Source organism: Triturus cristatus, chromosome 1_1 (genome assembly GCF_964204655.1).
Source record: "Triturus cristatus chromosome 1_1, aTriCri1.1, whole genome shotgun sequence".
Lineage (NCBI taxonomy): Eukaryota > Metazoa > Chordata > Amphibia > Caudata > Salamandridae > Triturus > Triturus cristatus.
The window spans coordinates 1,158,554,539-1,158,581,373 of NC_140579.1; the positions used below are offsets into that span (position 1 = coordinate 1,158,554,539).

Genomic DNA, 26,835 nt, shown 5'->3' on the forward strand with positions numbered 1-26,835 from the left:
CATGCGCTGTGTGGTGTATTGTGCTTCTGCAAACCCTGATGCCTGCCCTGTAGGGTCAGTTTGGTGCACCTCTCCATGTCCCTCCTGTCCTCTGTTATCCGAGTCCATGTCCCTACCCCAATTCCTCCTGCCTACCATGATCCAATGTACCATACTTGCGAACATTTTGAACTTGGTAAGAGGGAGATTTTGAAAAAAAACCTAGGGTATTGATTTTCCCCTTTGAGTTACATTGAAAAAGAGGAGATTGTAGACAGGAGACAGATCAAATAAAGCCCATTTGAGCTTAAAAACATTGGATGTTTCCTGGCTGAAATGGATTTGTTGGCATGTATGGTTGTACTACCGCTGCCTCTTCCTTCTGCCCACAATGGTCTATTATATTGCCACAGCCTCTCTTGCCAGTCCTGTATGGTTGGTTTGTTGCCCCTGCCCCCCTTTCCACTGCCCTCCATAGTCTGTTGTGCTGCCACTGCCATTCCTGCCTGCCCAGTGTGGTCAAATTGTTGCCTCTGCAGTCTCCTACCTGCCTTCAATTTCAATTTCAATTTTCAATTTTCAGAGTCCGTGCCCCTGGCCTCTGCCTCTCAACAGTATCCCAATGAACAACTAGATTGCTAACATTCTATATTTATTACAAAAGTGTGGAACGCCTGACGTCATCTTGATGTAATCAAAACTGTAATACCTAGAGTATTTCCTTTAGAAATTACATATATGAGAGGGTCTTATTTGCATCAAAATTATGGTTAGTGCTCTAAAAAACTAAAGTGAGGACATATTTTCTGAGTTTTCAAATAGCGACAAAGAACTTTTAAATTATTTGTAATCTTTATGTTTTTTTATCCCGTTGACCACTTGATTAAATGTTGCACCTTGACGAGAGGATGGGGTGTTACTTCCAGAGCTGCAGACTTTGCAACCGGGGAACCAGGTTGGAGTTTCTGCTTCAGCTCAACATTCTGTGATTCTGGTCAAATCACTTAATCTCCCCATGTCTACAACCAAAATGAATTTGATCTTGTGTGATGTTACTAATGCTCATGTAAAGCACTCCAATACCTGACAAGTCTGCACTATATAAAACTGCAAATATACAAAAAATAAGTGTTTTGCACACTTCTGTCATTGGGCTACATGTGGGCTACATCTGGGTGATATTTGTGCTGCATTTGGGCTCTTTTGTCTCTGGAGGCCATCTTGGGATATTTATTTGTTATGAAGTTTCTTAATTTCCTCATTTACTGCAGTCTCCTCAGTAGGAAATGCTTTCAGTTTTTTACTTTGATTCCATCAAGAAGGTATTCAGATATGTCACACATTTGCCATAAATTCTGAATGTTAGCACTGTAGTTGCTCATTAGATCACTGTAGTAAAGCTACTGCTCACCACGGAAGTCTGCTGCTGGTATTCAAAGTGTATGTTTCAGTCTGCATGCCAGAATTTTTTTATGAAATAGAAGAGGATTTGAGAAGTCAAAATGTGCCCTAATTTTTCTTTCTGCAGAACTAATCATAATTTCTATGGCAAAATGAACGCCCTCATTTTGTAACTTTGTAAATTAAATGTTTTAAGTGTTACCACTTTATTCCAATCAAGATGGCTTCAGGTGTGCCATACTTTTGTCATAAGTAAGACTGTTAGCGCTCTAGTTGTTCGTTAGAACACTCTGGGACATTCTGTCATTGGGCTATACTTGGGCTACATCTGGGTGATATTTGGGCTACATTTGGGCTCTTTTGTCTCTGGTGGCCATCTTGGGAGATTTATTTGTTATGAAGTTTCCTAATTTCCTCATTTACTGCAGTCTCCTCAGTAGGAAATACTTTCAGTTTTTTACTTTGGTTCCATCAAGAAGGCATTCAGATGTGTCACACATTTGCCATAAATTCTGAATGTTAGCACTCTAGTTGCTCATTAGATCACTGTAGTAAAGCTACTGCTCACCAGGGAAGTCTGCTGCTGGTATTCAAAGTGCATATTTCAGTCTGCATGTCAGAATTTTTTGTACATTTGGATGTACATGTTTTACTGAGAATGTCAGACTTCATTCTCACATGACTGAGAAAGATAATGTGAATTTACAGAAATTATGCTCTCAGTTTAGCTTATAGATCACCTTCCAAACCTCTGTGGGAAAAGCATGAGAAAATAGTTTTCTCTCAAACATGATTCATATCACATCACAGCAGAAGGCTTTTTCACATAGTAAAATCACCTTAGAACACACCACAATTCCTAAAATGAGTAGTTCCTGAGAAAATCAAAAGTAAAATCACATATATATCTGGGCGAAGCCTAACCACACATCTCATCGTAAGTTCTGATTGGCTGTCAGCACTTCATCCAAGAAGTGTTGGCAGCCATCTTGGGACCAATATACATGATAGCACCTCATTAAAAAGCATTGCAGTTAATAGAAGGTTTTAAGACTTTAGCTACATTATAAATCATTTGTTGATGGTACCATACTCATTTTAGGAATTGTGGTGTGTTCTAAGGTGTTTTTACTATGTGAAAAAGCCTTCTGCTGGGATTTCATGAATCATGTTTGAGAGAAAACTATTTTCTCATGCTTTTCCCACAGAGGCTTGGAAGGTGATCTATAAGCTAAACTGAGAGCATATTTTCTGTAAATTCACATGATCTTTCTCAGCCATATGAGAATGAAGTCTGACGTTCTCAGTAAAACATGTACATCCAAAAAGGGCAGAGACTGTCAGTTGAATGCTTTGTGTTCTACTGCAGCTTCCCGGAGTGTTCTAAAGAACAACTAGAGCTCTAACAGTCTTACTTATGACAAACTTATTGCAGACCTGAAGCCATCTTGATTGGAATAAAGTGGTAACTCTTAAAACATTTAATTTAAAAAGGAACACAATGAGGGGGTTCATTTTGCCATAGAAAGTATGATTAGTGCTGCAGAAATAACAAGCATTGGCCGCACGCGCGCCTCACGCTTTAAGTTTAAAAAAAAAAAAGAAAAGCCCGGCGGAGCGTGGCGCTTGGGGGTGGGGGAGCGGACCCTTTGAAGTGCTCCCAAAAGGCGGATTGCATGGTGGCACGATGCGCGTGATTGTGCGCGTGCTAGCCATGCAATCCGCGTTTTGGGAGCACTTTTGAAACCCGTATTCAATAGTCTCGCTTTGCAATCGCTTACGCGATAGCAAGGCGAGACCTAAAAATTAGGGCACATTTTGAGTGACTTCTCAAATCCTCTTCTATTTCACTAAAAAAGTCTGACATGCAGACTGAAACATGCACTTTCAATACCAGCAGCAGACTTCCCTGGTGAGCAGTAGCTTTACTACAGTGATCTAATGAGCAACTACAGTGCTAACATTCTGAATTTATGGCAAATGTGTGACAGAATGTTCCAGAGTGTTCTAAAGAACAACTAGAGAGCTAACAGTCTTACTTATGACAAAAGTATGGCACAACTGAAGCCATCTTGATTGGAATAAAGTGGTAACACTTAAAACATTTAATTTGCAAAGGAACAAAATGAGGGGGTTCATTTTGCCATAAAAAAAATATGATTAGTGCTACAGAAAGAAAAATTAGGGCACATTTTGACTTCTCAAATACTCTTCTATTTCATTAAACAATTCTGACATGCAGACTAAAACATGCACTTTGAGTACCAGCAGCAGACTTCCCTGGTGAGCAGTAGCTTTACTACAGTGATCTAATGAGCAACTAGAGTGCTAACATTCAGAATTTATGGCAAATGTGTGACTCATCTGAATGCCTTTTTGATGGAACCAAAGTAAAAAACTGAAAGCATTTCCTACTGAGAAGACTGCACTAAATGAAGAAATTAGGAAACTTCATAACAAATGTCTCCCAAGATGGCCCCCAGAGACAAAAGAGCACAAATGTAGCACAAATATCACCCAGATGTAGCCCAAGTATAGCCCAATGACAGAATGTCCCAGAGTGTTCTTAAGAACAACTAGAGCACTTACTGTCTTACTTATGACAAAAGTATGGCACACCTGAAGCCATCTTGATTGGAATAAACTGGTAACACTTAAAACATTTAATTTAAAAAGGAAAACCATGGGGGGTTCATTTTGCCATTGAAATTATGATTAGTGCTGAAGAAGGAAAAATTAGGGCACATTTTGAGTGACTTCTCAAATCCTCTTCTATTTCATTAAGAAATTCTGACATGCAGACTGAAACATGCACTTTTAATACCAGCAGCAGACTTCCGTGGTGAGCAGTAGCTTTACTACAGTGATCTAATGAGCAACTAGAGTGCTAACATTCAGAATTTATGGCAAATGTGTGACATATCTGAATACCTTCTTGATGCAATCAAAGTAAAAAACTGAAAGCATTTCCTACTGAGGAGACTGCAGTAAATGAGGAGATTAGAAAACTTCATAACAAATAAATCTCCCAAGATGGCCACCAGAGACAAAAGAACCCAAAATGCAGCACAAATATCACCCAGATGTAGCCCACATGTAGCCCAATGACAGAAGTGTGCAAAACACTTTTTATTTTTTGTGTTTTTGCAGTTTTATATAGTGCAGACTTGTCAGGTATTGGAGTGCTTTACATGAGCATTGGTAACATCACACAAGAACAAATTCATTTTGGTTGTAGACATGGGGAGATTAAGTGATTTGACCAGAATCACAGAATGTCGAGCTGAAGCAGAAACTCCAACCTGGTTCCCTAATTGCAAAGTCTGCAGTTCTAGAAGTAGCACCACATCCTCTTCCCTAAGTGCAACATTTAATCAAGTGGTCAACTGGATAAAAAAACATAAAGATAACAAATAATTTAGCAATCTAGTTTTTCATTAGGATACTGTTGAGAGGCAGAGGCCAGGGGCACGGACTCTGAAAATTGAAGGCAGGTAGGAGGGTGCAAAGGCAACAATTTGACCACACTGGGCAGGCAGGAAGGGCAGTGGCAGCACAACAGACTATGGAGGGCAGTGGAACGGGGTGCGGGGGCAACAAACCAACAATACAGGACTGGCAAGAAAGGCTGTGGCAATATAATAGACCATTGTGGGCAGAAGGAAGAGGCAGTGGTAGTACAACCATACATGCCAACAGACCCGATTCAGCCAGGAAACGTCCAATGTTTTAAGCTCAAATGGGCTTTATGTGATCCGTCTCCTGTCTGCAATCACCTCTTTTTCAATGTAACTCAAAGGGGAAAATCAATACCCCAGTTTTTTTCAAAATCTCCCACTTACCAAGTTCAAAATGTATGCAAGTATGGTACATTGGATCATGGAAGGCAGGAGGAATTGGGGTAGGGACATGGACTCGGATAACAGAGGACAGGAGGGACATGGAGAGGTACACCAAACTGACCCTACAGGGCAGGCATCAGGGTTTGCAGCAGCACAATACACCACACAGGGCATTTGCTACAGGAATGCAGCACAACAATCCATAGAAAGCAATAGGGAGGGGACAGGACCATGCACATGGACAACAGAGAACAGAGGGGGAAGAGGCAATGGTAGCTAGCTGACCATAATGGACAGACAGGAGAGAAAGCTGCAGCATAACAGGTTACCTCCTGCAGCTGTCAGCCGCCTTCAACACAGTCTGCCACCGCACACTAAGAGCACACCTCCACGACGCCGGAATCCAAGAGAAGGCCCCTGAACTGGACCACCTCCTTCATCTCCAGAAGAACCCAGAGCGTCCGCCTACCCCTCTCCCGCTCCAAAGCCACCGAGATCATCTGCGGCATACCCAAAGGCTCATCTCTCGGCCCAACGTTATTCAACGTCTACATGGCACCACGCGCCCACGTAGCCCGACTACATGACCTAAACATCATCTCCTACGCTGACAACACCCAGCTGATCCTCTCGCTCACCAAGGACCCCCACATCACCAAAACCAACCTCCATGAAGGAATGAAGGCCGTCGCCGACTGGATGAGGAACAGCTGAGTGAAGCTGAACTCGGACAAGACGGAGGTCCTCTTCCTCGGCTCCACCCCCTCGGCAAGGGATGACTCCTGGTGGCTGACGGCACTAGGAACACCTCCTACACTCAACAACCACACACGAAACCTATGGGTCATCCTCGACTCCACACTCTCCATGACAAAGCAAGTCAACGCCGTCTCCTCCTCCTGCTTCAACACCCTCCGCATGCTTCACAGGATCTTCAAGTGGATCCCCACCGAAACAAGAAGGATGGTCACCCAGGCCCTCGTAAGCAGGAGACTGGACTACGGCAACGCACTCTACGCAGGAGCCCCAGCCAAACTCCTGAAACGACTTCAACGCATCCAGAACGCCTCCGCTCACCTGATCCTGGACATCCCCCACCACAGCCACATCACACCCCACCTGAAAAACCTGCACTGGATCCCCATCAACAAGAAGATAACCTTCAAGCTCCTCACCCACACACACAAGGCACTCCACGACACCGGACCAGCGTGCCTCAACAGACGACTCAGCCTCTACACCCCCGCCCGCCAGCTCCGCTCCACAGGCCATGCCCTCGTCACCATCACCCGCATCCGAAGAGTGACCGGCGGCGGCAGATCATTCTCCCACCTCACTGCCAAGACGTGGAACACCCTCCCCATCCACCTACGGCAGACCGAAGACCTTCTATCCTTCAGGAGACTCCTCAAGACCTGGCTCTTTGAACAGTAGCAGCATCCCCCCCCCAGTGCCTTGAGACCCTCAAGGGTATGTAGTGCGCTTTACAAATGCTATGATTGATTGATTGATTGATAACAGACCATAAAGGGCAGGGGCATTACAATGAAACAGACAAGCCAGGAGGGAGGGAATAGGGTTCTGCACATGGAAACAGAGGGCTGGGGGCAAGGGGGCAGAGCAGGAGCAGCAAGATGACCATGGAGGTCAGGCAGGATGGGCACTAGAAGCAAGACACACCATGGAGAGCAACAGTGAGACTATGATGGCATACACACGGACCATGGAGGGAAGGTGGGAGGGGGTCAGGGGCAGCTAGCTGACCATACAGGGAAGGTGGGAGGGGCCATGGCAGCACAGAAGACCATGCATGGCAAGCGGGAGGGTTAGTGGCAGCACAATGGATATGATGGGCAAGAAGGAGGGTGCAGGGGCATGCACAAAGGACCATGGAGGATAGAAGGGAGGGTCAGGACCTGGGCACAGACAAGAGAGTTCAGGGGAAGGGGCCTCACAACAGACCACACGGGTCAGGCAGGAGGAGCAGTTGCAGCACAACAGACCAGGGAGGGCAGAAGGGTGTGGCAGTAAAATGGACCATGGAGGACAGGAGGAAGGGGATAGGGGCATGGCATGTGGACAGGCAGGGTGGAGGTGGCAGAGACAGGTTACAGTCATCTGACAATGCTAGGCAGGTGGGAGGGGAGTGGCAGCTCAACAGAACACTCAGAGTAGATAGGAGTGGCAGGTCCATGGAACATAGTGGGCAAAAAGGATGGAGCAGGGGCATGCACAAAGACATCGGAGGGCAGGGGGAAGGAGAATAGGGGTAGCAAGCTAAGCACAGAGGCTAAGCAGGATATCAATGATGGGGCATAGAATTGGGCAATGGAGGGCAGGAGGAGTGGACTGGTACATCATGCTAAATGGAGGGCAGTGGCAGCACATCAGACCATGCATGGCAAGAGGGAGGAGGCTAGTCCATGGATTCAGATAACAGAGGATAAGGAGGAGGTAGATGGGGCAGCAAGCTAACTGTTCAGAGAGGGCGGGAAGGCCAGTGGCAGAACAACGGCCACACAGGGCTTTAATAAGGGAGCAGGGACATGGACTTGGACAATGGATGGCTAGGAGGAGGGAAGGCAGGAGCAGCAAGCTTGGGTGGGGGCAGCACAATGCCAGGCCCTGCTTCCAACCCCCCACCATCCATTGTGATATGCATCTTACTTAACGTTAAAAGAAAACTAGAAATTTGCTTAAAAAAACAAAGATTACTGGGACGGTATAGTTAGACTCAGATTTCACTCATACACAACCACTGAAATTAAGCAGTTATACTTACCTGAGCTAACTATAACTTACGCCCCCACAATGTACTGCTAATGCCCTCAGACATTACATCATTCATGACATGGTCAGTTACATCACTCATGACATCACTCATGATATCACTCATGACATCTCTATTGAGCTGTGAATGGAATGGAACTATATTCGCTAGAACTTTATTTAGGGATAGTATGTGTATATTAACACCCCTTTTTTTCCCTTTCTTTCGTCTAAGAACCATTATAATACACAACGTGCCCAGATTAATATGGCCGATAGCCTTTCACTTTAAAGTAATGTGTAGTCCATTGTTTATGTTGATATTTGTAATTCTAAGTATGTTTATTATGAATAAGTCATGTTGACGAACATACAGGTATGGCGGTCACGGGGCAAGATATGCTGAAATGACATTGTGTGCATATTAACACTTGTTTTCTTTTCTTTATTGTATCAATTTCTGAATTTTCACATCGTGACCAGGCCAATATGGCCGCCAGCTTTTTGGATTAAAGTAATGCACTGCTGATGACGTCACATATTACATCACTCATGACATGGTCAGTGACATCACTCATGACATCACTGATGACATCTCAAATGACATCACTGATGGCATCATCTACGTGATCATCTGATGCACCTCCTCACACCCTAAAATACAGACTACCATTCTCGAAACCATAGACACACCAATACTAGTACAGCTACAATATTCTGTGCACTATGCATCCAGACCTCTAATCAGCTACATAGCTTTGATACAGTCTTTTAAATACTCAGTTAGTACCTATGCAGTCTAGGAATCCTTCTGTCTGTCCCATGCACTTCTCCATTCAACCATCTAGCCCTATCTACGTATCCTATCACTCTGCCAATACCTAAGCACTAATACATTTAGCATGCACTCTCTTTGCAGCACTGAAATTACTCCAGTTATTAGTCATATACTTAAGGAATGGCCTAGCCACTAACACAAGTGCAGGTACAATATTTTGTACACTATGCATGCACACCTCTAACCAGCTACAAACTATTGATATGCTCTCCTAAATACCCAGTTAGTACCTATGGAGTGTAGGAATCCTCCTGTCTGTCCCATGCATTTCTCCAATCACTCATCCAGCACTATCTACTTATCCTATTACTCCACCAATACCTAAGCACTTATAAATTCACTATACACTCTGTTTGTAATACTGTAATTATTCTAGTTACTAGTCATGAACTTATGGACTGGCCTAGCTACTAACACAAGTACATCTATAATATTTTGTGCACTATCCAAGCAGACCTCTAACTAGCTACATACTATTGATACACTCTTCTAAATACCCAGTTAGTACTCATGCAGTGTAGGAATCGTCTAGTCTGTCCCATGCACTTCTTTAATCACTTATCTACCACTATCTACTTATCCTATCACTCCACCAATACGTAAGCACCTATAAATTAAGTGTTCACTCTGTTTGCAGCACTGTCATCATTCCAGTTACTAGTGGTATTCTTATAAAATGACCTAGGCACCAACACAAGTACATATCAAATATTCTGTGCATAATCCCTACAAATCCCTAAGCAGATACATACAATTGGTCCACTCCATTAAATACTGAAGTAGTACCCATGCAGCGTAGGATACCTCCTGTCAGTTTCATGCAATTTTTCAATCACCCATCCAGCGCTATGTTCTTATTGTTTCAGTCTGCCAATACCTAAGCACTTATGGGGCAGATTTACAAGCACCCTGCGCCACCAGTACGTCACTTTTTGTAACGTAGTGATGGCGCAAGGCACTCCTTCATATTTACAAGGAGAGGAAAAGCCACCCTGTGTGGTTTTTCCTCTCCTTGTAAATAGGACCCCTTCATACACAGAACTTTGCGTTGAAGGGGCGTCCCATAGGTGTTGCTGTGGGTGTTCCCACGCAACACCCATAGAACAAGACACATCTCCAGATTTATGTGAAATCGTAAATCTGGAGTTGTTTGTGAATGCTGCACCATCCTAGAGTTGGTGTAGCAAGGCGCAACGAGGAGAATTGTTTTCATTTCTCCTCATTTTTTCCTCTTTCAATGCATGCTGCATTCCACAGCATACATTGAAAGAGGAAAATGCCTTTACTGATTGTTTTTGTGCAGGAAGGTGTCCCTTCCTGCACAAAAACAATCTCCACACGACACAGACATCCTTGCACCATGGTGCAAGGGTGCCTGTGTCACCGCATGGCTGCAGTTTGTGCAGCAGTGCAGAGGGAAGCACAGAGTTGCAAAATATTCATGTACATATTTCACATCCCTGTGCTTTGGAAGTGCCACAGTGCAGTGCAGGTAAAGAGCTTGCAGTGTCACGCTGCAGTACTTCCTCATAAATCTTCACCTATAAATTCACCATACACTACTAATGCATTCTTTCAGTCAATCATGCTGTATACATATATTTAACCAAATGTTCACACATTACCTTGCAATTATAGTTCGTTCTTTAACCAGACAAGGTAGTTCTGCTAACTTTTTTTTTCTTCTTTTTTCTTTTGTATTTTTTTGAACAATTTTGTATTTTTTTGGTTTTTTTCAAAAAATGAACAAAAAAAAGAACGAATAAAACAGGAAACATTTGGAATTACTTATCATTCCCAAAACAAAAAAAACAAAAAAATTAACAACGATGGTTGCGGTGCGCAGCACAAACTGCATCCACCGACTGCTCACCGAAGCATGTAAGTTTCTTACACTTCACGCAGTGTTGCTCGAGAAAGGCGAATTCTGGCCTAATGTCCATTGCAGGTGTTCCTGAGGATGCTCCAGATGTACTTGCCACAGCAGGTGATGGGTTCAAAGCAGCTCGCCTCATTTCCTCCCGAGCATGATTGAGAAGATGTGTGGTCCGGAGATGCTTGTACATAGAAGCAGTGCCAGTATTTTTTTTTACTGCCTCTTGACAGGACTCGGTCACAAATTTTGCACGTCACCTTTCTTGCATTTACTTTCTTCTCTCCAGGTGGAAAAGTGAAGAATTTTCACACGACAGATTCCGGCCTCTGTGGACGTGGTACCTCCTGCAAGAATTCTTCTTCAGAAGATACTTCCTCCTGCTGCTGCTGCTGTCCAGATGCCATTTTGTTTGATATTTTTTGAAAATCACCCAAAAAAAACAAGCAAAAAGGGTTCTTGTAGGAAGAGATGTCTCTCTAAAGATGCTCCAACAAGAATGTTTAAAATGGGTGGGGTTCTTCAATAGTTACAGTGGGAAATGTTATGAACCAATGAAATCTTTTTTTTTTAGGTCACATGGGATCCGTGTACTCTGCGCTCACGAAGCACACACCCGACGCAACTTCGCGAAAATATATTTAAAAATAATATACGTTTATTATAAGTACAAATATATTATTTTTATGAATATCTAGGTCTCTTTCCCTAACATGTATATTAAACACACATACATATCATTTTAGAACATAAAAAAAAATTGCGGGCTTCGCGCACCCATTGTGCCCCAGCACGTATACGACGTCACACGGGACCTGCCACCGCGCAAGCGTCGCGTACCGTAATGCGCATGTGTCGTGAATGCACGGGAGCAGGTGTCGCGGACTGGTCGCATACCAATAACTCACATCTCGTAATATTAAATGTATATGATGTAACTGAAAAACCCACAGCCGTCGCACACCATACGCGGATCCTTCACAACGTTTTTAAAATGGCGGCTAGAATCCGCGCACACACCATGATGTGTAAGCTTTGGGTGCGCGACTCTGAAAAAAATTTGGAAAACAAAAATTAAAAAAGAAAATAACATAAATATAGTAAAATAAAAAAATAAAACAAAAAAATGAAACAATATTTCAGCTTTAATTTTTTTGGTGTTGCAATTTTCAGAAAAATGTATAATGTTATTTAATGAATAAAATATTTATAAATAAACAGTTAAAAAACTGTAGAAAATCAGTACAAAAAAATAGGTATAACTACTATTACACTTAAAAATTAGCATTTAAAAAACATTTGAAATTCAATGAAAAAAACATAGGTTTCAGAGACGTTATAGTTAAAAATTAGCATTTAAAAAAGCTTTGTTCGGGCAGTGTAGGGGGTCTTGCTGGGGGGGTGTTTCAGGGTTTAGGGCAGTGGTGTTCGGGCAGTGTAGGGGGTCTTGGTGGGGATGGTGTTTCAGGGTTTAGGGCAGTGCAGTGGTGTTCGGACAGTGTAGGGGGTCCTGCTGGGGATGGTTTTTCAGGGTTTCGGGAATTGCAGTGGTATTCGGGCAGTGTAGGGGGTCGTGCTGGGGTAAAGTTTCACGGTTTAGGGCAGAGCAGTGATGTTCGGGCAGTGTAGGGGTCATACTGGGGGTAGTATTTTAGGGTTTAGGGCAGTGCAGTGGTGTTCAGGCAGTGTAGGGGGTCGTGCAGGGGGTGGTGTTTCAGGGTTTAGGGCAGTGGTGTTCGGACAGTGTAGGGAGTCTTGCTGGGGGTGGTGTTTCATGGTTTAGGGCAGTGCAGAGGTGCTCGGGCAGTGTAGGGGGTCGTGCAGGGGGTGGTGTTTCAGGGTTTAGGGCAGTGGATTTCGGGCAGTGTAGGGCTGTCTTGCTGGGGGTGGTGTTTCAGGGTTTAGGGCAGTGGTGTTCGGACAGTTTAGGGGGTCTTGCTGGGGGTGGTGTTTCAGGGTTTTGGGCAGTTGTGTTCGGGCAGTGTAGGGGGTCTTCCGGGGGTGGTGTTTCAGGGTTTAGGGTAGTGCTGTGGTGTTCGGGCAGAGTAGAGGTTCATGCAGGGGGTGGTGTTTCAGGCTTTAGGGCAGTGCAGTGGTGTTCTGGCAGTGTAGGGGGTCTTGCTGGGGGGGTGTTTCAGGGTTTAGGGCAGTGATGTTCGGGCAGTGTAGGGGGTCTTGGTGGGGCTGGTGTTTCAGGGTTTAGGGCAGTACAGTGGTGTTCGGACAGTGTAGGGGGTCTTCCTGGGGCTGGTTTTTTAGGGTTTAGGGAAGTGCAGTGGTATTCGGGCAGTGTAGGGGGTCGTGCTGGGGCTGGTGTTTCAAGGTTTAGGGCAGTGCAGTGGTGTTCGGGCAGTGTAGTGGTCGTGCTGGGGCTGTTGTTTCAGGGTTTAGGGCAGTACAGTGGTGTTCGGGCAGTGTAGGGGTTCGTGCTGGTGCTGGTGTTTCAGGGTTTAGGGCAGTGTAGTGGTGTTCGGGCAGTGTAGGGGTTCATGTTGGGTCTCCTGATCCAGGGTTTAGGGAAGTGCAGTGGAGTTCGGGCAGTGTAGGGGGTCGTGCTGGGTCCAGTTTTTCAGGGTTTAGGGCAGTGCAGTGGTGTTCGGGCAGTGTAGGGGGTCTTGCTGGGGGTGGTGTTTCAGGGTTTAGGGCAGTGGTGTTCAGGCAGTGTAGGGGTCTTGCTGGAGGTGGTGTTTCAGGGTTTAGAGCAGTGCAGTGGTGTTCAGGCAGTGTAGGGGGTCTTGCTGGGGATGATGTTTCAGGGTTTAGGGCAGTGCAGTGGTGTTCGGGCAGTGTAGGGGTCTTGCTGGGGGTGGTGTTTCAGGGTTTAGGGCAGTGCAGTGGTGTTCGGGCAGTGTAGGGGGTCATGCTGGGGGTGGTGTTTCAGGGTTTAGGGCAGTGCAGTAGTGTTCGGGAAGTGTAGGGAGTCATGCGGGGGTGGTGTTTCAGGTTTTAGGGCAGTGCAGTGGTGTTCGGGCAGTGTAGGGGATCACGGTGGGGATGGTGTTCCAGGGTTTAGGGCAGTGCAGTGGTGTTCGGGCAGTGTAGGGGGTCATGCTGGGGGTAGTGTTTCAGTGTTTAGGCCAGTACAGTGGTGTTTGGGCAGTGTAGGGGGTCATGCTGGGGTAGTGTTTCAGAGTTTAGGGCAGTGCAGTGGTGTTTGTGCAGTGTAGGTGGTCATGCTGGGGAAGTGTTTTAAGGTTTAGGGCAGTGCAGTGGTGTTTGTGTAGTGTGCAGCACATGCGCTGCGTCGCTAGGTGAGACCTAAAAAGAATTGCACCAAGATGGCTGCCAACACTTCCTGGATTGAAGTGTTGGCTGCCAATTAGATCCAAGCTTGTGCTTGTGTGGTTAGGTCCCGCTCAGATATATAAAGATGTTTTTCCTTTAATATCTCAAAAACTACTGAACGGATTTACACCATTTAAAAAAAAAAGGTCGCTTTATGAACCAAGCACTACCTTTTTGCCAAATTTGGTGTAATTCCATTCAGCAGTTTCAGCTGTAGTCGTGTCTAAAGTTTCCTATGAGAAATAACATGGAGAAAACGCGTTTTGGGACCCTCTTTTTTCTCGGCCCCCACTTGGGGAATCACCCCTGAATCACCCCGAAACTTTTAGGATAGGAGCTGACCGGAGCGGGACCAACATTTTAAAAATGTTGCGAAGATTCGTCAACCGGCGCCAAAGTTATTGGGAAAAGAAAAAACACTTTTTGAATAGAAACAAGGTCCTAACTATAACTACCTACTGGCGACCGCCAGGAGGTAATATATATATATATATTTATATATATATATATATATATATATATATATATATATATATATATATATATATATATATATATATATATATATATATATATATATATATATATATTTCGAACCAGTACTCCTTCCACTTCCACCAGAGAACCCCCGGCGGCGAAGAGAGAGACACGAACCACTTCTGATTTCAGGCAAGATGTTTTAATTCACCAAACAGCAGTCGACAGATGACGCGTTTCGGGCTCAGGCGCCCTTGTTCACATAAAGGCTGTGTGTAATAGATGCCATTTTTAAATAAAATGCCCTTCCCACTAAGGTCACATGTTCACAGAACAAACCAACGGACATAGCAGAAAGACTTAATGGTGTGTTATGCATCACTGTACTAACGCTGTTCCATCAGAACTAAATTCATTGTTCAAAAAAAGTTTTGATGCTGAAACTACAAAATATATACATTGAGGAATTCATTTGTAATATTAGGGCGTTAGTGGTTATGAAATTATAATTAGTATAATTTCAAAAGTACTTAATGCAACAATAGCATTAAACCAGCATTCCAGGATAAATCCAAATACACCAAAAAACACTGCTATAGTTCACTTATAACTGCTTAAATGCATGTTGTTGTACTTCGAGTAGTGACTTCTGTGACAAAAAGGGAAGAAGGGATATATACAAGGCTAAGTGCATGAAGAAGCTGCATGATTAGATTTCTCTGCAGAACATAGATACCCAGTGTAAATAATAAGTTACGTGAAAAATGTGTTAAACCAAGTGAAAAGATACAATAGTATCCATCACTATAACCTCGACTAATACGAGACATGATACAGTATCTCTACCATAGTGACAAAAAGTGAGGTGAAAAGAATATATAAAAAATAGGTTATCATAATTCATATACCCAAGGACAATTTATGTCTGTAATATGGTCATGAATATGACTAGACACATTTAATAAATCGGAAGATATTAACACGATTTACTTTAAGAAATACATTCAATTTCCAATCCATATATATATATATATATATATTATCTACTGGCGGTCGCCAGTAGATAGTTATAGTTAGGACCTATTTTCCATAGGAAATCCGCAACATTCTATTTGGAATAACGTTGGCGCCGGTTGACGAATCCTCGCAAAATTTTCCAAACTTTTGGGCAGCTCTGCTCCACTCCTACCCTGAAAGTTTTGAGGTGATCCGTCAAGCGGGGGCCGAGAAAAAAGGGGGGTCCCAAAACACGTTTTCCCCATGCAATTTCCCATAGGATCTGTTGTCGCAGCTACAGCCTGAACCGCTGAACGGAATGACACCAAATTTGGCAAAGAGGTAGTCCTCAGTTCGGACTCGTGCCTTTTGCATATATGGTGTGAATCTGTTCAGTATTTCCTGAGAAAATGAGGGTAAAAAAGTTAGTGATATCTATGGCCGCGGAGGATCCGCGGACCGTACCCGCACCCGCACCGTAAGCGCACCCTCCCTGAACCTAGCGCGCACCTTCCCGATCGCGCGCTGAATGCTAATTGGCTGTCGAGTGTCTCTCTACATTCGAAACCAGGAACTGTTGGCGGCCATTTTCTGCCTCGGTAGAAGCGAGGCTGAAGATGCAAGGGGAATAAGTGTGTAAAACATATAAAGGGGGCAGAGTGGAAATACTCTGACCCTCTAGAGGTGCTTCGGGGGTCCCAGAAGGACCCCCTGGGGCCCCCTTTTTAAAAAAAAGAAACACAGGGAAATGCGCGCACGGTGCGCGCATCCTATCGCGTTGGATGCACGGATTCTCTCGTGGTGGGTGTGCGGATCCACGGCAACGTTTTTTGAAAAACGACAAGAAATCATTGGTTGTATGACAACTTTCTGCACTGAAAGGTAGGGTGTATATTTCTGTTTTTTAAAGGTATGATTGTTATTGGTTAACAAAAACAGATTGTAAGGAACATTATATATGATAAGCTGATATGTTGCGATGTCAAGCACACTTCCTGTCTTGTGTAGGAACATTGTGTGCTGAACTTGTGACCTGTGAGCTCAGTGCAGTGTTCCATGACCTGTTTCTATGGTAACAGGCAAAAGGCAGATTGGGGGAAGGGTTGAAATGTATTTCTGTTGGAAAGGGTTGAAATGTTTAACCAATAGAAATGTGTGTTTGCTTTTGAGTTTATGTGCGAAGGATTGTGATTTGATGTTTACATGTATATGTGTGGAAAATGAAAGGGAAACTTTTTCATTCTTTGCTTTTGCTGAGAGGTGCACAGTGCAGAGATTCTGTAAAAGAAAATATGGTGAGTGATTGATATACTTCTTAATCTACAAAAGAACTTGAAAGATGAGTTATTTAATTGTGAGGGGATGTATGTAGACTATTTTGATTTTAATCAGACTAATGTATTTTTCCTGCTAAAGTGTAGGGAGTACTTTTTTTCTCTACAATGTGTGTGCATGTAGAAACCATTCTGTGATAAGCATTTGTGTTTTTCATGTGTTTGCAAACAGATAACTGTGCAGTTTTTATATTTTGGTAGAATTAGAAACCAGTCATTGTTTATGAATTTGTGAAATGAGTTATGTTATGTTTCTATACTAAAATGTAGTACTACTTCTAGATGAAGAAATGTGTTTTGGTATAGTGCAAGGGATAGTGTTGTTTGTCTAGAATCACACAGTGAGCCTGTGTGCATTTGGGAACCACTGTGAGAGAAGCATTTGGTAACATTGTGTATTTGCTGACAGATAACTGTTTTAACCTGTCATGTTGTGACGTTTTAGTAGCATTAGAAGACAGTTATGGCTTATGATTTGATTAAATGAGACAGGCTTTGACAGAAAAGTGCAGTCCTGAAATATGTAGATTGTGTGCAGTTCCCTTACCAGTTGCACTGTAGTGAATTAATTTTGGTGAACTCCTAGGGATAGTGGTGCATGTCTAGAATCACAGTGTGAGTTAGTGTGTATTTGGGATCAGTGTGAGAGAAGCATTTGGTGATATCATGTATTTGCTTACAGATAACTTTTTTAAAACCTGTCATGTTGTGAAGTTTTAGTAGCATTAGAATCCAGTCTTTGCTTATGCGTTGATTAAATGAGTCATGCTTTGACACTGATGTGCTGTACTTAAATATGTAGATTGTGTTCAGTACCATTAACTCTTCCAGACTAGTGAATGAGTTTTGGTAAACTCCTAGGATAGTGTTGATTGTCTAAAATCACATTGTGAGTCTGTGTGCATTTGGGTAAGGATTGTGAGAGAAGCATTTGGCAACATCGTGTATTTGCTGACAGATAACTGTTTTAAAACCAGTCAGGTTGTCAAGTTTTAGTAGCATTAGAAGACAGTTATGGCTTATGCTTTCATTATATGAGTCAGGCATTGACAGTAAATTGCAGTTGTGAAATATGTAGATTGTGTGCAGTTCCTTTACCACTTCCACTGTAGTGAATGAGTTTTGGTAAACTCCTAGGGATAGTGGTTGTTGTCTAGAATCACACTGTGAGTCTGTGTGCATTTGGGAACCACTGTGAGAGAAGTGTTTGGTAACATCGTGTATTTGCTGACAGATAAGTGTTGTAAAACATGTCATGTTTTCAAGTTTTAGTAGCATTAGAAGACAGTTATGGCTTATGCATTGATAAAAATGAGTCAGGGTTTGACACTAAGGTGCAGTACCATGTACTATTCTGTTCACTGTGGCAGAACTGAAAATTTAAAAGTTTTACCTAAGCACTGTCCTAGAAGTAGTCTGATTATTTAGTCAGTTTCTAAGTACCAAATAGACTGCTTCAAATGTCTATGCAGTATGCACGTAGTGTTCTAACATACTATACACTTGTCTTTTACACCTTCAATTCCCTAGTCAGTATCCATACACTTCCAGGAAACATCCTGTCACCTCCTTTGCAGTCCTCTAGAGACCCATTCAACAGCATGTACTAATCCATTCACTGTGCCAAAACCCAAACACTTATAAATTCACCAAGACACTCTCTTTCCAGTACTCGCATGCAGTCCTCTAAGCACCTACACACTTGTCTTTCACACCGTCAATTCCCCAGTCAGTATCCGTTCACTTCCAGCAAACATCCTGTCACTCCATTTGCACTCCTCTAGTGACCCATTCAGCATTATGTACTAATCCATTCACTGCGCAAAACCCTAATAAATTCACCCAGGCACTCTCCTTGCAGTACTCTAATCATTCAGTCAGTACCCAAGTACTCATCCAGTGACCCAGGCCTTAGTATATGGACTGCTTCAAACCCTCATCCACTATGCATGCAGTCCTCTAACCACCTACACAATTATCTTTCTCACCTTCAATTCCCTAGTCAGTATCCATACACTTCCAGGAAATACCCTGTCACTCCCTTTGCAGTCCTCTACTGACCCATTTAGCACCATGTACTAATCCATTCACTGTGCTAAAACCCAAACACTTATAAATTCACCAAGATACTATCTTTGCAGTACTCTAATCATTCAGTCAGTGCCTAAGTATTCATACACTGAGCCAGGCCTTAGCCTATAAGTAGTCATGCAGTGAGCCAGGCCTTAGCACATGGACTGCTTTAAATGCCTATGCAGTATGGATGCAATCCTCTAATCACCTACACAGTTGTGTTTCACACCTTCAATTCCCTAGTTAGTATTCATACTCTTCTAGCAAACACCCTGTCACTCACCCAGTGTGTCTCCTTATAGTACTGTAATCATTTAGTCAGTTAGCATGTAGTGTTTTAGTGAGGTAGGTTTTAGGGCATGAACTGCTTCAAAGTAGTATGCACTATGCATGTAGTGTTTTAACGATCGTCACACTTGTGGTTCAGGGCTATAGTTTCTTAGTCAGTTTTTATATAAAATGTGTTTGTACAGTAATGGAATAGTATAAATTTGAAAGTTATTAATATACATTTATTTGTGATTATTTTTTACAGATACAGAACAGGAGTGTTTCTCATCTGTTTGCACTCTTCTCGTGCAAGATTGTTTGGATGAAGGATCCTTAGGTGTTTCATCACACTTGCTGTGCCGCACGAGTATTTTTTGTTAGGATCCCCTCGTAACAGAACTCTTTGTCAAATCTTGCGAATGAAGAAGGTGGCATTGGTCTTTGTTTGCCCCTTGGAAAAAGTTAAAAATGTATTCACCACTGAAGAAAAACATTGTGGGCGTGGTGCCTTCTGCAAAAAAAATTCCTCAGATTCGGTAAATATTTTAAAGCGGCAACATTTACAGTTTTTGTAAGTTAAACTTATAAAATTGTGTTAGCTGTCTACATTTTATATATCTGTGATTTGTTTCTTGTGGTATTTTGTTGAGAATACCATGTTGTTTTTTTTTTAACAATCTTTCTGATTTTCCAGGTCTGTCGTCGACATCCGTGGTTCCCACAGGAGTGTTCCGCCTTGTTGTTTTGTATTATTGTTGTTACATTTTGTTTATTAGTTTATTGTTTATATTTATGTTAATAAAAAAATAAAGTTTGAAAATAGTTTATCGTTTATATATTTATTATTATAAAAAATAAAGTTTGAAAAAAAAACTTGATAATGTTTTTGGTTGTTCTCTTAACTGCTGTGTGACTCTTTCTTGTTCTTATTACTGTTATTTGATGGAGTCCACCATGGTGTTAAATTTTGGGGCACTTATCGCTGGAATACTGGTGATATCTGCAGTTTGCACCAACTTCTGAATAGTGTGGTAGATTTATCTCAACTTTACTTCCGTTAAAGTGCTAATAATGAAATGGAGAGTAGCTGTTCCCGTGCAAAAAGACACAAGGTGCACCTTTGCGATTTATTCTAAATACTAAAATCCTGTATTGTATTGCACTGAGGTATTGGCTGCACTTACAGTGTACACACAAAATCTATTAAGAAATCTCATTGTATTTATATTGATTGGGAAAAGTGCGTCAGGTGCTGGATCTTGACGAGAGCAAAAACCAAAGGAAATGAACATTGCAAGCACTCACCCCCACTTCACTAGGGGTGAGTGCTTGCAATGTTCAACACTCCGTCCATCATTTCCTTTGGTTTTTGCTTTGTTCGCCATAAGTTTGCAGGGTATGCTCAGCCGTGAGTCCCTTGCTCACTTTGCCACTGGATTCAAGCAAGCCTGGCTGAAGACGGCTGCAATGCCAGAAACCAGTCCTAGGAAGCTTGTTTCCGGTCCAGGGAAGACATGGCTTGGCAGTTCGGGCTGGACTGTTCCCATGAGGCAAAAGGGTCAGACTGATTTTCATATGGCCATGTCTGAACTGGGGTGGCAGAGTGGGCTAAAGAACGGTGATGGATTAAACCCAGATCAGTTGACTGGGGGTGAGTGCTTGCAATGTTCAACACTCCGTCCATCATTTCCTTTGGTTTTTGCTTTGTTCGCCATAAGTTGGCAGGGTATGCTCAGACGTGAGTCCCTTGCTCACTTTGCCACTGGATTCAAGCAAGCCTGGCTGAAGACGGCTGCAATGCCAGAAACCGGTCCTAGGAAGCTTGTTTCCGGTCCAGGGAAGACATGGCTTGGCAGTTCGGGCTGGACTGTTCCCATGAGGCACAGGGTCAGACTGATTTGCATATGGCCATGTCTGAACTGGGGTGGCAGAGTGGGCTAAAGAACGGTGATGGATTAAACCCAGATCAGTTGACTGGGGGTGAGTGCTTGCAATGTTCAACACTCCGTCCATCATTTCCTTTGGTTTTTGCTTTGTTCGCCATAAGTTGGCAGGGTATGCTCAGACGTGAGTCCCTTGCTCACTTTGCCACTGGATTCAAGTAAGCCTGGCTGAAGACGGCTGCAATGCCAGAAACCGGTCCTAGGAAGCTTGTTTCCGGTCCAGGGAAGACATTGCTTGGCAGTTCGGGCTGGACTGTTCCCATGAGGCACAGGGTCAGACTGATTTGCATATGGCCATGTCTGAACTGGGGTGGCAGAGTGGGCTAAAGAACGGTGATGGATTAAACCCAGATCAGTTGACTGGGGGTGAGTGCTTGCAATGTTCAACACTCCGTCCATCATTTCCTTTGGTCTTTGCTTTGTTCGCCATAAGTTGGCAGGGTATGCTCAGACGTGAGTCCCTTGCTCACTTTGCCACTGGATTCAAGCAAGTCTGGCTGAAGACGGCTGCAATGCCAGAAACCGGTCCTAGGAAGCTTGTTTCCGGTCCAGGGAAGACATGGCTTGGCAGTTCGGGCTGGACTGTTCCCATGAGGCACAGGGTCAGACTGATTTGCCTATGGCCATGTCTGAACTGGGGTGGCAGAGTAGGCTAAAGAACGGTGATGGATTAAACCCAGATCAGTTGACTGGGGGTGAGAGCTTGCAATGTTCAACACTCCGTCCATCATTTCCTTTGGTTTTTGCTTTGTTCGTTATAAGTTGGCAGGGTATGCTCAGACGTGAGTCCCTTGCTCACTTTGCCACTGGATTCAAGCAAGCCTGGCTGAAGACGGCTGCAATGCCAGAAACCGGTCCTAGGAAGCTTGTTTCCGTTCCAGGGAAGACATGGCTTGGCAGTTCGGGCTGGACTGTTCCCATGAGGCACAGGGTCAGACTGATTTGCATATGGCCATGTCTGAACTGGGGTGGCAGAGTGGGCTAAAGAACGGTGATGGATTAAACCCAGATCAGTTGACTGGGGGTGAGTGCTTGCAATGTTCAACACTCCGTCCATCATTTCCTTTGGATCTTGACGAGATACACTGCTCAGTTCGTATATTGTTGTGCACACGAAAAAAATCACATCACAACTTTCACACCAATTGCAATGCGAAACAAATTCCGGCGATAAGACACGTTAGCACCAGGGATTTTACACCTGCTTTCTGCTGGTGTTAAGCAGGACAAATACCTGCACCATGAAAGGGAACACAGCCAAGAGCCACACCAGAACACCCACAGGTGCCATAGAGTCAATGAGCATGATACAGGGATACCCATGAGGGCCAGAAGACTCATCTCAACAACTCCAGGACCACCAATGCCCCCCAAACCCACATCTTAGTAAATGTGTCCCTGTGGTCATTGTTTTAGCATGACGGGCACGAGCCCTGCAACATCACAGTGTGCTGTCACCTCAGCTTTGGCAGTGAGCCTGGATGTGTAGCTACGTACGCATCCTCCTGCATGCACAACTGGTGTGTGCTGGTCTGTTGTTCACAGGTCAGTGCAGGGGTGTGCCTATCCGGCAAGGGGAACGGGGTGTCTCGGACATGTCTGTGTACAGGAAGTGCGGTAAGTGTGTCTCTGTGTTCTGATGTGGCCTGTTACAAGAGCCGCACCAGTCGATGTTGTAAAGTGGCATGCACCACCTCCAAACGGCACTGTGATGTTGTAGTTGGAATGTAGCAGGACATGCGCAAATAGGCATTACAATGGCGTGCCGTACGAGTGCACGAGATACAACAGCTCACCGTACAAAAGTGTGGGGGCTCGTGGGAGGGAGGAGCTGCCGTTTGGCAACATAACACACAGTGAACTCAACCATGTGCCACATGCTGGGCATCTCATCCATGATGACCACGGTCGCAGACATTCCACAACACCAACGACTGGCCTTTGTACACATCCTGTATGAATGCAGCGTGGTTTTCACTTCTATGCTCGTTCAGTGGTGTGATGTTGGCAGGTTGTGTGACTTGTGCTCCTTGTTGGTGTGTTTCATTTTGGCCATTGTTAGTGTATATGTGTGTTGTACTTAATTGTGCATGTGTGCCATTCTGCCCATCTTCCCCCCTCCCCCCTCCCCCCACTCCCTGCTTCTTCCTCTTCCTAGTGCTGTTGTGTCTATAATTTTCTTGCTGCACACATAAATACATGTAAAGAATAAATTAGAATAGTTCCTTGATTCTTTTAGGTTTCAAAACTTCTCTATTGGTTTCTTTTTAATTTTCCATATGAACCGTTTTTTAAAAATATTCAACAACACATAGAAGTCAGAAGTGCAACGTATTCTATCAACACACTTTCTAGAACATTCTACAATACATGCAGGTTAAAAGTTTATCAATTTTTTAAAACTTTACGATTTTTTTTGTAACATTTTCTTGAACATTTAGCGACACGTGCAGGTTAAAAGTTGACGATTGTTTTAAGTTCGAACAGTGCCTTCCAAATGCAAGTAGCAGGTGTGGATGAGCTGAGCAGAATGCTTTTCATGATATCTTCAGAGATAAGTTATAGATAGGAATTAGCATTTAAAAAACCTTTGAAATTCACTGAAAAAACCATAGGTTTCATGCACGATATATTTAGGAATTGGCATTTAAAAAACCTTAGAAATTCACTAAAAAAAACAAAGGTTTCAGGGGCGTTATAGTTAGGAATTGGCATTTAAAAAACCTTAGAAATTCACTGAAAAAACCATAGGTTTCAGGGGTGTTATAGTTAGCTGGACATTTCCCTCGTACAAAACCCTAGAAATTCCCCTGTTATACTTCGTTCAGCTAACTATAACTCGCGCCCCCACAATGCACTGCAGATGACGTCACATATTACATCACTCATGACATGGTCAGTGACATCACTGATGACATCACTCATGACATCTCAAATGACATCACTGATGACATCACTGATGACGTCATCCATGTGATAAATTAGTGAATCTTCTCACACCCTAATATAACCTTTGATACACCGCCTCAAAATTTCACACGGCCATTTTGACAACCATAGATACTCCAATACCAATAATTACTCACCCACTCATTGACTTCTAGGTCTACATACATCTCTACTCACTCACCTGTACAGTCACTCATACTTACAGTCACTCTGTGCATTTATACACCTATACAGACACTCACACACCGCCAATCATCCATTGAGGTACTGACACATCTAGTCAGTCATGCAAATAATTAATCACAGTAAAATTTACTCACCTATACAGTTAAAAACACTCAAGTTCACTTACTCATAAAAATACTAACAAATTCTGTGTCTTCCTGCAGAAAAACAAATAGCACATGACACAGATATCCTTGCACTATGGCGCATACAGCCACTCCCAAAATCACACACTCTCACATATAGATAGTTATATACTCTTACACACATATACACTGCGTTTCACATATGTAGTTACTGACACATGTACAACTGAGATATACATTCAATCACTAACACACCCATACATACACTCACCCAATCATACAGTCCATCACAGATGCACTCTTAAAAACATGCACCCACTGAATCACCCACTCACACATCTAGTCACAGAGTCACACACACCCTACCCACACAAACACTCTGGCACCCATACAGATACTCAGACAACCAATCAATAACCCATATAGACACTCATATAGCTATTCACAAAACCATATAGCCACTTATACACCAACACACAGACACATACATTCACACAGTTTAGTCACTAGTCTGCAGTAAGATACATTTAATGACTCACTTATAGACTCAGTTACACACCCAGAAAATCATCCATTCACACACTTGTACACCCACTTATTTTTCAACAGGCCTTTCCCTACATATATTAAACATAATAAAACTAATCAGAAACACATACTCAATGGATGATGTCATCAGTGATGTCATCAGTGATGGCATTTGAGATGTCATCAGTGATGTCATGAGTGATGTCACTGACCTTGTCATGAGTGATGTAATATGTGACGTCATCAGCAGTGCATTGCGGGGGCGCGAGTTATAGTTAGCTGAACTAGCTATAACAGGGGAATTTCTAGGGTTTTGTACGAGGGAAATGTCCAGCTACCTATAACACCCCTGAAACCTATGGTTTTTTCAGTGAATATATATATATATATATATAAGCACACATTTTTTACATCTTTATCTTAAACGAGATTGTAACAACTTAAGGCATGTTCTGAATCCCGCCTCATGTAAAGATGACAAATCAGTTCTTAAAATAGTACAATGAAGTCCAAATGATAATGTATTATCTATAAGAACTCCTGAAATCCATTTTGGTCCCATAAATTACTGAAATCTGGTTTATTTATTTATTAGGCTACATTTGCACACATATTGCACTTTACACATTGCACTTTTACAGAAACAATGATCATATGTTTTTATTGTTTTTGTTTTTAATTCATGTACCACGAATTATGTATTAGCGTATTATCAAAAAAACAGATATATCCATATCATGTTTTTATACTCAGACAAGCATGGGCAAATAATGGACATTATGAACAAAATGACGGTATTTTACCTAGATGTACTGAATTGGATTAATATGACCAACTGAAAACGAAAGCAAACAAAAGGGCATTAAAATGCACCTCTGACAGTAAAATTGCATCAAATGTTTAAATATTATTTAGATATTATAAGTTTCACACAATGCATACAAGGTCAAGCTTTTGTCTATGTCCATTCAAAATCTAAACTTCATGCCTGTCACGTGGTCATGTGTTCACCTGCATTTGCACTTTAAAAGGGAGTTACCTCCATTAGTCCACTGTCATGTGATCAAGGCTCTGGTGAGCCGAAACACGTTATGGCGACAATGGAATAAAGGAATACTTTGCACAAATTTCGGGTCTGTGTCCATCCTTTGGGAGAGCCGTCTGGGGAGAGTCAGCGGAGGAACACTCGTAATATTATTGGTCGTTTGCTTGTCTCGCACGACCATTCACAGACCCCCTCCTCGGAACAAGGTCGACGCAACAGTGAGACTCCTCTTCCGGGGCAACCTGGAAGTCTTTCTACATCCCGTAAAGGATATCGACCGTCGGACCCCCCACAACCCAGAAGAAGCCGGGAAACCTAAGAAATTCAGTAAACGCCGAATCGGAGGACCCGGGGATTACAGAAGATTGCAGGTAGGCACACAAGTGGGTATTGTGGGGTGAGGAGGAGTGCAACTCTTCGGATAACGCAGTTATATTCAACTCTGCATTAACTGAAGTCTAAATAATACGAACAATTTCCATAATGTCGGCCGACGTGGCTAGAGCACGGGAAGCGGCAGCAACAGAGATGTTCTCTGATACCCTCCCGGTTACAAGCAATGCAACGGAGCCTTTACCGGATAAAACAAATACAAATAATTCAGTAAGGGACTTGTTTAGAAAACTTGGGAAAAAAATGAAATCTGAAATGAGCAAATGGTGGGAGTCTAAGTCGCTACAAGGATATATCGAAGTGAACAGGATACCTAGAGGCTTACGCATATTAATGGCACCGAGTTACGAGGAACCCAATCCTGAACTAATGAAAGAATGGGTGGAATGCAACCTAGAGTCTTCTAGGAAACTGACTTTGATTCTAATTAAATACGCAGACATTGACAGAGCCAAGCTCCTGAGTGAAATAGATGAAATAAATGAGGAGTTGGAAAAACATGAACAGAAGGATGAGCAAAACAAACTCA

The 26,835-nt window shown here is 43.0% G+C and overlaps 1 pseudogene; it reads left to right on the forward strand.

Moving 5' to 3' along the window:
• LOC146871790 (sodium-dependent neutral amino acid transporter SLC6A17-like) overlaps positions 1-26,835 on the forward strand; it is a 1,038,204-nt pseudogene that overhangs the window by 729,847 nt on the left and 281,522 nt on the right.